At 41.8% G+C, this 12370-nt stretch overlaps 1 long non-coding RNA gene across 1 annotated transcript; it reads left to right on the top strand.

The window, feature by feature from the left end:
• Positions 1 to 261: 261 nt before the first annotated feature.
• On the top strand, positions 262 to 2875 carry LOC147754671 (uncharacterized). The gene is made up of 3 exons (XR_015317326.1): positions 262 to 393; positions 566 to 713; positions 2511 to 2875. It is a non-coding gene; the product is annotated as an uncharacterized LOC147754671 (long non-coding RNA).
• Positions 2876 to 12370: the final 9495 nt, after the last annotated feature.

Below are 12370 nucleotides of genomic sequence, written 5' to 3'. Positions count from 1 at the left end.
GCGTCTGTCGTCTTGTCTGCCAAGGTCATATTGACAAAGGTAAGCTCCTATGTACTTTAGCGGAAGACGCAGGCTGCCGTCAAATAGAGCCATTTTAAAGCCACCGCGTGGACAGACGCTTTTGGCCACCCCTCTCTTCCGACGGCCGCTTGCCACGTTTCAGCAAACGCTGTACCCCAACCGGAATCCGTCTCACCCTATTTCTTTCTGTCCGAGCGTACCCTATTTCTTTCTGCCCGAGCGTTTCCTATTTCGCTTTCTCCTCAGTATGCCCTGATAGCTGTATCCAAGACCCGCACGGCGCCGCAGGCAACGCACACGTCAAGGTCGTCCAAGGTCACCCCTCCCTCTCAAAACCGAGGGAAGTCTCCGACGCTTCCAGACTTCCAGACGGTAAGTTTGCTATACTCCACCATCGCCGTTGCTGCCGGTAAGGGCGAAGGCAGTCAAACTAGCGGTCGTTCCATTATGACCGTCACATTAAAACCACCGGTCCTTCGGGAGTCCTGCACTTCTGAACTCTGGTGACAAAAGCAGTGCTAATGTACTCGTTGCGTCTTTCCAGTGCGTTGATACGGTATTTATCACACTTGTCGCCTACGTTCCGCCACTGCTTACGTCGCCGCGTTCCTACAATGTGTGCATGAAATCGAGGCGCTTCAGGCAATGGCAACCAAAACTGGGTCGTCAGCGAAAGCTGGGACAGTAGCAAGGTATAATTATCTTTAGTGCAAACAGTCGAGTCTATGCCAGCTGATTTCTCGTGGCACGCTAACTGGCACGCAAAATTAATCATATACGACAATACGCAATGAATTAGTAGTTGTTAGCTATCGCCTTGTCGAAATATATGTTGACAACGGTGTTATCTATAACATGCAATCAATTAGGGACATCTTGCAGTGATACTTAGGATTTCATTTTACTGAAGAAACAAATAAGCATTGCACCCATGTTATTCACAAAACGGTTTGGCGTAACGTTTTTCCGGTTCGCAGAACATTGAACATAGCAAATAAATAAAGTATATGAGCAAACTGTATATACAGCAGCCTGTAAGTGGAACGTAAAAACACAAATAAACACGTCTGAAACTGATTTATTCAGTCCAAAACTTGCCGGTAAATCAACCATTATTCTTGCTGATAACAACGTTTTGTGTTTACTAAACTACATGTAGAGAATTTTCGCTTCTGTATCTACTACGACCTTACAATATTTCTACAACATATTGCAATCTGCACGTACCCTAAATTCACCGTCGCGTCCAGCAGTTAAGCTGAGCTCTATTTAAATAATTAGATTGAGTTTGACATGTTTTCAAAATATGCGCGATATTACAATTTGCAAATACAAGTTACTGCTTAACAACATTTATTATAAGATAATTCCGATGGCGTATAATTACCATTGCCTTCGCTCTATCGGCTGGGGCTGCTAGGGCTTAGAACTCAGGTCAATATTTCTTTGACGAAAACACAGACGACACATATATGAACGTAAACGAGGCGCAGAAGAGAGAGAAGTCTGTATCTTATTCTGTTAGAAGAAAGAAAGAAAGGCGTGTCCTAGTTTTACTGCCGGTGTATCAGAGCGATGCAGGCTGTATGTCTAATCTGTTCATTTAAAGCAGTATGCCTAAATGAACATTGCTTAATAGGTTATTACGGGTGACCTAGGAAGAAACGCAGTTTCTCATGCCCGTGTCTGTGTGCACAGATGTATAAAACTTGACGAATCGGCCGTGCCGGTTGGGTTCCTAAATGTTAATGCACATACTATGCCACTGACGAAGGTTGTCGCATCCTGCAAGAGCTTTATTGAAGCCAACATTTAATTTCCGTCGACGATGAAGAAAAGGACTTTGATCGGTATCAAGGGATGAATCTCGTGTGACTCTAGAATAAGCTCCAAAGTAGAGCTACTATTATCTTGTAATTGCCGCCAACAAAAATGGTATCCATAGCGGTTTTAATAAAAAAACATGTGTTGCGGTAAAGAATTTGCCACTTTGTTTATATCGTACAATGTCAGATTTGAAGATATTTTGTTGTCTCCCATCTGCAAAAGTGACGAAATTATATTCGCTATTGAAACTATTTACAAAGGCACCTCTGAATCACAAATTATGAAACTGCAAGCAGGAGTTATATGGGTTGTGACATTTTAGCTTAACTGAAAGTTATTAATTGAAATTAGTGAAAGCAGGCTTTTCTGTAAGCTGTATTTGTCTAACATGACGAAGTAGTTGAAGCGTTCATTCTAGCAAGAGAACATTAGGATCTCGATACCGCATGGAACGATCTCTCAAGTGAGTTACATACATTCATGTTGACATTATATTATATTATCATGTTATTGATCACAAATCAACACGGCAGACTTTGAAATTGAATGACTGTCTGAACTGTGATAAAAAGATAAAATTTCTCTAGTAAATACAACAGGCAACTTGTGAATGATAACCGGTTGAATTTGGTCACCTTTTTTTTTTTCCTCGAACGCCACAGCGCTGCGGATATTCATCAGGACAAGGCCTCGAGCGAAAGCATAATACGTGAATGGTGCAAATCTTATGAGAAGGGAGCTCGAAGTGTAAGAAAAATGAAGAGTCGACCAGATATCAGGATTCGAAAAGCAGGAACGCATCAAGGGACATTTCTACTAATAAAAATTCTACTAAACTAAAGCTCAAGGTTCCATAGGACAAAATTGCCATTTTACATATAGCGCCTCATAGAATCATAACCTAAATAGTGAAAATGCGCAAACTGAATATATAGAAATAGGTTTTTCGTATGATGTATTCGGTATGCAATTTACAAAACTTCAGCCTGGAGCATACGCTTACCTTGGGCGAGACATTGTGTAATTTCTGCCGCCAACCGGAAACAAATCACACTGCGAAAAATCGATTTCGGTAGCAACGTCGAGCAGGTTCGGACGTAAGGGAACGGTAGCAGCTGCTATGGACATTACAAGCACCTGCTACTATGAAATACTCATAGAAAAAGCCTTCTCCGTCGGCTCAAGGACCGTTGTCACGGAAGTACAGTCTGGTTACCTACTGACAATGCTAGATTTCATCCCTGTGCCTCTCTAACTTCCTGAATCGGACCAAGGTGCGTCCAGCATTAGCTTCAACCAGCCTATTTATCTGATCCGAGTTCGTGTGATCGGACAACTTTCAACAGCTAAAAAAGGTCGACTTGACAGCAAACATAGCCCGCAAACGAAACCCCGCAAAAGCCATAGAGAAATTCCACCTAACTGTTACAGATTATAATTACACTGTGGCTATCTGTGTGTTTGGATGAGCGTGGCCGTCTTTGGTCATATTTAATATTGACAGCAACGTAACGCTAGATGTGAGACGGGCGGAAAGATGCAGGCAGAAACAGTAGCTGCAAGGAGATGAACTCTGCGACCTCAAATTGTTTGACATCCTCCCGCTGCCCCTATTTGCTGCCCAAGCTTCTGTGTATCTTCTATTTGGTTTCCGGTTTCTGCGGTCGATCCTTGGGCAGCCTGACTAATCTGCAACGTAAATAGATCCGTTTGCAGGAGCTTGTCGATGAGCGTACCCACGTATGTGAATGAGTCGAAAGGAAGAGAACGGTCAGATCGAAACGAGACAATGAGAGCTGTAAAAGAGGACAGCATAGCCTTTTAACGAATTTCTTGCGAAACTTTTTGGTGCTTGGCCGTCTGTTAGCTTCGAGATACGATTACATTTTCCTATATACGTAGCTAAATATGCGTGAACGGACAGCCGTACACGGAACACGAAAGCGGCGCACAGTTAGATACATACTGATAGCGAATACGCCTTCTCTCTATGAGCCTCTATCTATGTTATGTAGACTTTTCCAATAATAGAAATGTTTTTTCTAGTCAGTTCCTCTGAAACCGTCGCCTACCGCCACGCAAAAAAGCCCTGTTTGGCTTCAAAATCTAAGGCTAAATCTGGATGATATGTAATCTTTGTTTAGCTCGGCTCCATTCAGTATCGGCCAATCCTAGATACTCCCTTATTTCTGCGCTGTTGAATAGATAAACGAGATAATGGTAGCTGACGAACGAAGAAGCCAGCAGGTAGGAATGGCTCTGTAATTTAGCTGATGATCGTGTTGGTTGTAAAATGAAAGTTTACAATGGTAAACCGCTTGATTTAAGTGTTATCTTGTATCCCGTTATGAACCTGTAATTAAAATTTTTTGGTGATCGCGATTTCTCTAGATAAGCAATAAATGTACTCTATTCCTGTAATAAAGGAACGCTCAATCAACTCTTCCAGTTCAGTGAGCCTGTCTTAACGATAAAGGACCCTCTAGACAAACTAACCGACTTAAAGAAGTATGAACAATAACGGTTTGCAAAGCGCATTTAACCTAACCTTCATTTAACAACTATTCGTTAACACTGTGCACTAAGGCGCCCCTTTTCAATAACTTCAATGTCTGTCCTGCCGGAGCGGCCAGTGGTGAACGTCAGCGATATTTCAAACCTGAATTCTGGTACCACGAAACTCTAGACGCATTACAAACTATATACAGATCAACAGAAACGTTGACCAAACGAGTACGACATCTTTGTTTTTCCAGGTTCGCCAAATACTGATTGTAACATTTCGGCAGTTCGGACGAAGTTTTTCATTGAGCCGGACCACATAAAATGCTAATTTCCGTTCTGAAATTTTTGCCTCATTTACAGTGTATTTGTGGATGAAGTACCACCTATAGATTTGTGTTAAATTCAAGTTTAAGTTTTCATGCGCGTATAGAATACAGAAATAACCTGATTCCAATATGTCGAACTATGATTTTATCAGTACTAATGGCGGTCAACTGTGATATGATGCTTGCTGCTCCCTGCCAGTGCTACAACTGGCGAAAGTTTTCCCTGTCACACCAGATACATGCAGAGTTTTACGTCCGGCATCAGATGGCTGGCTCCCGGCACGAAACGGAGTCCGTCTGTCTGTGCCCGGGTTTGAAACTAGATTACAATGTGCCCCTAAGATTAGAAGCAGCCGCAAGGGACCCATAAATGTATGTATACTAATCAAACACGAAAACTATCGATGGTCGAACAGCGTATGGCAGCCAGTTAGTATTTCTAAAGTATCAGTATCGAAGAAACATGGTTTTACGTTTATACGAAATAAAATTTATTTGGTTTGAAATCTCTTGAGGCTCTTTAGCTCAACCGACATTTATTATGTATTGAATCATGAAAAATTTCTTTCTTTCCTGACTAAACATAAACACCATGTTGAAATAAATGCTCGTAAAGAAGCAAATGGGTAGTTGACGCAATGAATGCCTTAATCGTAAATATGTACATAGCAAAATCTGGTAATCTCTCAAGTGCACTTGAAATTTCGAACGAGCTTGGTTCTAGCTTCAGAAATGTTCGCATGGCCTTTTTTTTATTGCCTAATAACAAGGGGCGCAAAACAAGCCTATGTTGAGGACAAACTATTACCGAGGGCCTAGACTATTATGCAGTAAAAGCCAGTCGAGCAGACAAAGAAATTTAATTAAGTAAGATTTTATTTCATAAATGATACTGCTAGACGTGTAGGGTAGTCGTGGCGCATATCTAGCATTAAAGTAAGCTAAGTAAATTAGGAATTGGCCAAATTCAGTGTGAACTTAATTAGAAAGATCTTTCTTTTGGAGAGTATAGGAAGCACGTTCTATGGCACAGGTGTGTAAATCCAGAATTTTCCTTTTAGATTCTCATTCGTTACCCTCTATGTATAGAGTGAACTTTAATACCCTGAAACAGTCCAAAGGATGTGTATGTGCCTTGAAAAGATTTTTATTCAAAATTTAAAATCTGTTTGTGAAAAGAACGAAGTAAAACCGTGCGATGTGACCAGCTGCTATGCTTCAACTGTGAACGCAACAGCTGGATCGGGTGGGCTCTTTATCCAAAAAGCTTGGCAACCTGCTTCAAATGGGAAACAGCAGTACTGACAGAAGGCCATATTCCGTCTTGGTTTTCCGCAGCTGCAGCTGAAAACATATATCAATTATACAACGAGCTGCTTACATCAGCTAAGGGACCAACCTTAGGCTGAACAGAAAATACAGATACCCTAACTGAAACTATGGACGGCTACTTGGGAGTAAACGGTAGAGTTTGAGATTCGATCGCGGCTCAATAACCATTTCTATCCTGGTGAATTGAAAGAATCAACCGACTGTGACAAACTTATTGGTTTCGGCACTAATTTATTCTGTGACAACATTAACGAAACTAAGGATTTTTACTTCTTCCTTGCAGGTGAACTTCCTTGTATTTAACCTAGGACACCTAAAACTGGGTTTTAATAGGCTACCTTCTCGGCAAATACTTTAAGAGATATCTAAACAGTCCTACCTTTTTGCCCGTGCCGTTACTGGCCCTCAGACAGAATAAGCGTTATGCCTTAGCAGTAGCTGTCTGCCTGACGGCGGTACAGCGAGCAAAACTCGAGGCATTTTATTTTTTCATTAATAATAGCTGTTTATGATAGCGGGCATGCGACCATCTACCGTTCTAGAAATAGAACAGCAAAGCCGTCGGTTACGGGAAAGGCGTTTTTTAACCCCCGCAAATATAAACTATTCTTATTACGCCTTTTCGTCGTCGACCCACCTATATTTCGATGAACTCATACTAAGGCCAAAAGCTTTTTCCACCCAAAATTGACAGATTACGTTACTGCCAGATTTCATACAGCCCTAAAAAACACCAAAAAATAGTTATTTTGGAAAAATTTTGGTTTGAAAGTGCGTGAAAGGCACTTGTTACCGACCAAATTTTATTTTTACTTAGATACATATATGCATGACACACTGAGACCATTTACCATGACACATATGTGTAAATATGTAATATATAAAATTAAAAAAAAAGCATACGGACCATCAATGCTCAAATCTTACATCACATTTGTTTTTCTCCATTTCTATTGCTGTATGTGGGACATAACCAAAATCGCAACGGAACAGCAAGGAGACCACCTAAGCTAACAGTGAGTTAACGATGCTATAATAATAAACTATTATGCAAATGAAGATTACGAAAATAACGTTTTTGACAATGTAGGTAGCCTTTTAAAGGTTCACAATCAGGAGAACCTAAACTACTGAACAAATGAGCTAAATAAAAAAAAAAGAACAAAAAAACTAAATAAAAGAAGTGAAAAATATATGGTTACGAAAGTTGTTAAGAAAAGAAAGACAAGTGTTCTAGGATTTGCTAAACTCTTTGCGAGAAACCAAGTGCACAGCTCATAGACATAACGCCAAGTGTTTTCAATAGTTCCAGGCCTGTCGGCCATTGTACCAAATATTGGGTAAATCTAGAAAAGCGACAAAAGCGGCCACGGTTTGCAGTCTTACATAAAAATAAACTTCGGGATTTTTGGTCGTACAGATACATAGAAGCGCGAATTGGATTATTAAGGACCTATGAAGCCACGTAATAGAAGCTTATTGTATATACATGCACCAGTCGCTTTAAAAGGAGGTTAAAGGTCAAAATTTCCAAACGTCTGCAGACCGGCTTGTTCGAACAAAGCCTACAGACACTGAAATGAAAAAACCATTCTCCGTATCCGTTCCACGATCGCGCTCCTGCAGCTCCTCTCCGATTTCTATCGAATCACAAGGTCATAATCTGCTATGCGAAGAACGTGTTCTCCTTCCTGTTGCCTTCTACACATCGTATACATCAGGCCAGAATGTGTAACAGAATTGTGCGTCCATGAGACACTGATCATTAGAGGATCCCAATCAATATTTCCACATTCGCTAAGCTTTACTATTATAACATGGCTCTGCGACTATAATTTTTGTTGTATTTGTCTTTTGCTTGTAGACACTTGTTTTTGCATACTCCAGGATGCATTCTCTTCTATTCGGCACTCTCCTGTGCCTCTGCTTTTAGTCGGACACCTTCCTAGCGGTCGCACGCTGTAGCCATAGTCTTCCAGCAATCATGTCGGCTCGCATTGTCGTCTGTTTTCCCAGTACGTACTCGGCGCCTCCCTTGGTCGAGTTTCGATGGCCAGGATTTGGGGGTCTCGTCGGGCGTAATGTATTATTTATTCTTTAAGAAGATCCTCTACTCGTACTCTTACTGCTTTAAAAAATTAGACATGGCCACGTTATTTTTCATCATTCTCTGAAATGACTCCTCGGTAGACTTCTATTTCCTCCTCTAAATGCAGATCAAGGGAGCATTCAGGCGACTGTTTGTTGCCACCTATACGCTAGATATTACGGTAACAAATCGTGGTATATAGATGAAAGAGAGGCTCGTATTGTATGGCCGAAACTTCCTCAGCGCTACTATTGAAAACAACCGACGACACGGGACCCAGTGTAGTAAATATTCGCTTATCATGGTGTGAGCCTATTTAGCTCACTATTATTAGAGCAATTAGATTACATCTATGTCGTTGGCCCATAAACTGGGGCTTATATGGGCCACTGATTTCATGCAAAAAATTTATTCATAAAAATAGCTGTAATTATGGCTAGAAATGACGCTTTGTAATTATTTACTACCTTTAGACAGGCTAAGGGTCATTCGCCTACTATAGGTCTGCATCAATTTCTTTCTTAAGTTACTCAAGTTCTGACGCGTTCAAACGTTACAGTTTATATGAGCGATGAGCGGACCAGTAACACGGTTCTCCAAAGCGAACTTTATCACGTCGCGTAACTGGTTCTGATATAAACAATCATAAATTACTCTATTCCTCGAAAACACGGTGCGTGTGTCGACCATATTGCTTATTTGTCTCATTGAACCGAACGGATTTCCCAAATTTATTTCGAAAGCAACCACATTTGGTGCAGTGAGCACGAACGTACGATGCCTTGTATACATATATTTATCGTATTTAATTATTTTATTTATTTTTTTCAATAAAATTAGCTTTTCCGGTTTTACTATCTTCGAAATGCAGTGGGCCACATAGCCCTAACTTTTGTATTTTGGTCGAAAGGTAGCAAATTTCTACCTCATGTGTATTTTAAATTTGTAGCTTTAATAATATTAATTTTTTTTTTACGCAAAAATCCCCCTAGTAGAAATAGCAGAACGCTCTAGATGAGCTTACCCTCTTTTATGGTCGTATAATATGAGCGCACTATGGCATGATCTCAGTACTTCAGTATTCCGCTCTAAGCTGTTTACGTATAAGATGCATCTTTTTGAGATAGTCGCATAGCAATATTCGTGGAACAGCTGAGCTGGTAAGGCTATCTTCTTGTTTGAATAACAATCCGCTTAATTGAACCTACGCGACGGAAGCGCGCTTGCCAAGTCTATTTTGAGCTATTTAATTATTCAGCATGTGCAAGCTGGCATAACGTTGTCACGTGGTAAATGTCACAGTTTTGTAATCAAGGTCTCAAGCGTCTTTACAGTCTTCCGGATCCCCAACTTAAACACTGAAGAAGTCCCCTCAAATAAAGGCTTCATGAATCGTAATCAGAAAGGAAGCTATGGGTTTCGCTGCAACATGGATTTCCACCACAATATGGCACAAAAAAAGCTTGGAAAGAGTCTTCCGAGATAAATAACATAAACGTATTTACTGTGCTTAACTTTGTTCTTCCGCTAAACGGCAGAGGAAATCGATCTACACAGGTGTCGTGTGTCGACGACTGACATCCTCCGATGGTTCATCATTTGTTAGAACGTCACATCAACTGCTTGAGAAAGGCTAACGCTACCGCGTCAGCTGCTCTACTCCATTGTCTTTGATTTACTCCGTGACCTCATTTAAGGCTCCTGACCCAGTTCTTCCAGGAAGGCGCTCGCCTACTGGCCACTTCCTTGGCTCCCTGTAGTTCGCAGTCTGAGCAGTCATAGTACTGATAGTTAAGCGGGTCGACCAGGGGGACCGCTGGTCCAGCAGCCCTGCGTCCCAGGACCAGCGTTCGAATCGAGGTCGCCCGTCCGTCAGTGGTTCAAAAATCTTATATGCGGATGTCTATCTGTGTCTGTATTTTATGTTAGAGGCCATAGAAAGCGGAACTATATCCTACTGCTGGGGACTCGTGCTTTTCAGCACACAGAATATATGCTATACTATACACCAAACGTAGAGTAGAGTCGAGTCGACTTCTGCATTTGGCGGTGCGGGGAAAAGTCGCTCTAGCGGGTTAATCACAGCAGTGGTTGACAGCTGAAATAGCTACGGCCACGCGTAAAAATGGCCAAACGAAGAGGACCTCCTGATCCGCTTACTACTGTAATAGGTAGCTTTTCAGTTATTAGACGAGAAAGTTAGAAGACTTAATAACATTATATTTAAATCCATTAAGCGCGTACTTCTGTAAGCAGATGTAAGAGAAAGGACTATTTAGATTTCTAAGGACAAGTGAGGAGATTATTAAAATCAATACCAGCCGACCCTCTTCCCGTTGCAACATGTGTTAAAACATCCTAGCTGTTAGACATGTTCCGATTAACGTATCTGGGACCTTAGGTAAACAAGCTAGTGACATATACAGATATTCCTTAAAAAGGAACTATCTTTCGTGAAGCGGTTGAATAGTTGTTTCATCTTGGTGTTTAGAACTTACCTATGAAAGTTCTATAATCTAGAACCTACTATCTACGCTAAAAGTATACCGCTTTTATTAACAAAAGCAAGATATTAAGGAATGCTACTACTTACTTGTTTATTCTATTTCATTGGCAGCTTTACTGAAAAGCATTTTTTCAGTAACATCAAGTGTGCCATTATTTAATTAGTATTGCCATCTGTTTATGTAGGATTTCTCTAGTAAGTGATAATTGGTTACAGCTTCAGACATCGCTATGTAGTTAATTGTTAGTTAATAGTTAACCTATACTGCTCAAAACAGATTGCTTCCACCTGCTGCATGTGATGCTCTTTGTTTGTTAACTCAAAAGGGATTTTATTTACGGAAGAATTCTCCATATAGCGTACAATGCGAGTAGCTTTTTGTGACGACGCTCGCGTGGTCACCCACTTTGTGCGACCCACTTTTACTATACCGGTGACCGCTGACGGGGGGCGAATATAGAATAATTCCGCCAAGTGGTCTTCCCCGACCCTCGACCTCGACCCCACGCTGCTTACTCAGCGGGAATCGACACTCATATTGCTGAGGCAACGTGCACAGTCACCGTACTCCAAGGTCATTTGCCTGCTTTGTTTGAAGTCATGGAACGATATTTAAGGCTTGTCACAGCAAGATTCATGCGAGCAGGACTTCACCGACCTGTTGCATGGTAGCAAGGGTTGTCGAAGCGTACAGACGAAACAACTCACCACTGTAGCCCTCACCATATGCCTATGCATATACACTGCGGGTTCGAACAAATCGCTGACAACTAGATCGGCGGTTTCCGAGGATCCGTTATGTCATGCAATCCCGGCAAAAATACTGTTTATAAACAAGCGCCAAAAGGTGTCGGAATGCCCGCAGGCCGGCGGCTCGGCAGGATTCATGCACGGCCTCACTTTAGAGAGGCAATGGCAACCTCCATGTTTTCCGAGCAGCGGCCACGATTTCGATATCACAAAAGTTCTTGTCGTCCGCTTTCGTGAGGACCGCCTACGGCATGATAATGCTATAGAGGCACTCAGAGAGGAACTTGCCTTAAAATCGCATAAGGAATTTTTTTTTCAATTAGGATCTCTGGCAAGTGCAATCTTACGCGCTGCTGTATTAAGAAAGACGAAGCAAGCCTTTTATCGTCTAGTTCCTTTAAAATAAGATGCAGAGGCTAATGCTAATATAGGTACCGTCCATGTGGCGCCACCAACGTACCACTGTGTCGGTCCGTGTCAGCGGAAATCATTCGCAGAAAACGGCGATCTGGCTCCTGAGCTGTCCATCCAGGAACGAACGATTCGTATATAAAAGGGCACATGGAATATAACCAGAAATCGGCGAAGCGGTCTCTTTAGCCGTTCTACCGCTTTCAAACCGCTTGGTTGTCCTTTTCTTGTTTCTTAGCTTTGTTGTACGATTGCATTGTCTCTCTTCAGTCGATTTCGTTATCATCGCCCAGTGCTCGATGGTGGAGTTGATGTGGCTGCTCATTGTGATTGTCGTTGTCCCTACGACCGCAGCAGCAAAGCCCTTGAAGCTTCTCCAAAATTAACTCGACAAGTTAATGCGGCCGGCATGCGAACTGCCATAAGGCTTTCCGGCTGCTTAGTGAAATTTTTGAGATAAACGGTCTCCATCAAGGTCGCTTATTGGCCGAGGTCTGTTTGGCCTAGCGCAGTCAAGCCTACGTTGTACGGCGTCTGAGCTACGTTTTCATCATTTTAAAAGGTCGTGCTGTTTCACCCTGTTCCTGGGCGGCTTGTCGCTAA

This window comes from Varroa destructor, unplaced genomic scaffold (genome assembly GCF_002443255.2).
Source record: "Varroa destructor unplaced genomic scaffold, Vdes_3.0 BEIS01000007.1, whole genome shotgun sequence".
Taxonomy (NCBI): domain Eukaryota; kingdom Metazoa; phylum Arthropoda; class Arachnida; order Mesostigmata; family Varroidae; genus Varroa; species Varroa destructor.
This window is presented reverse-complemented; position numbering and strand designations above follow the sequence as displayed.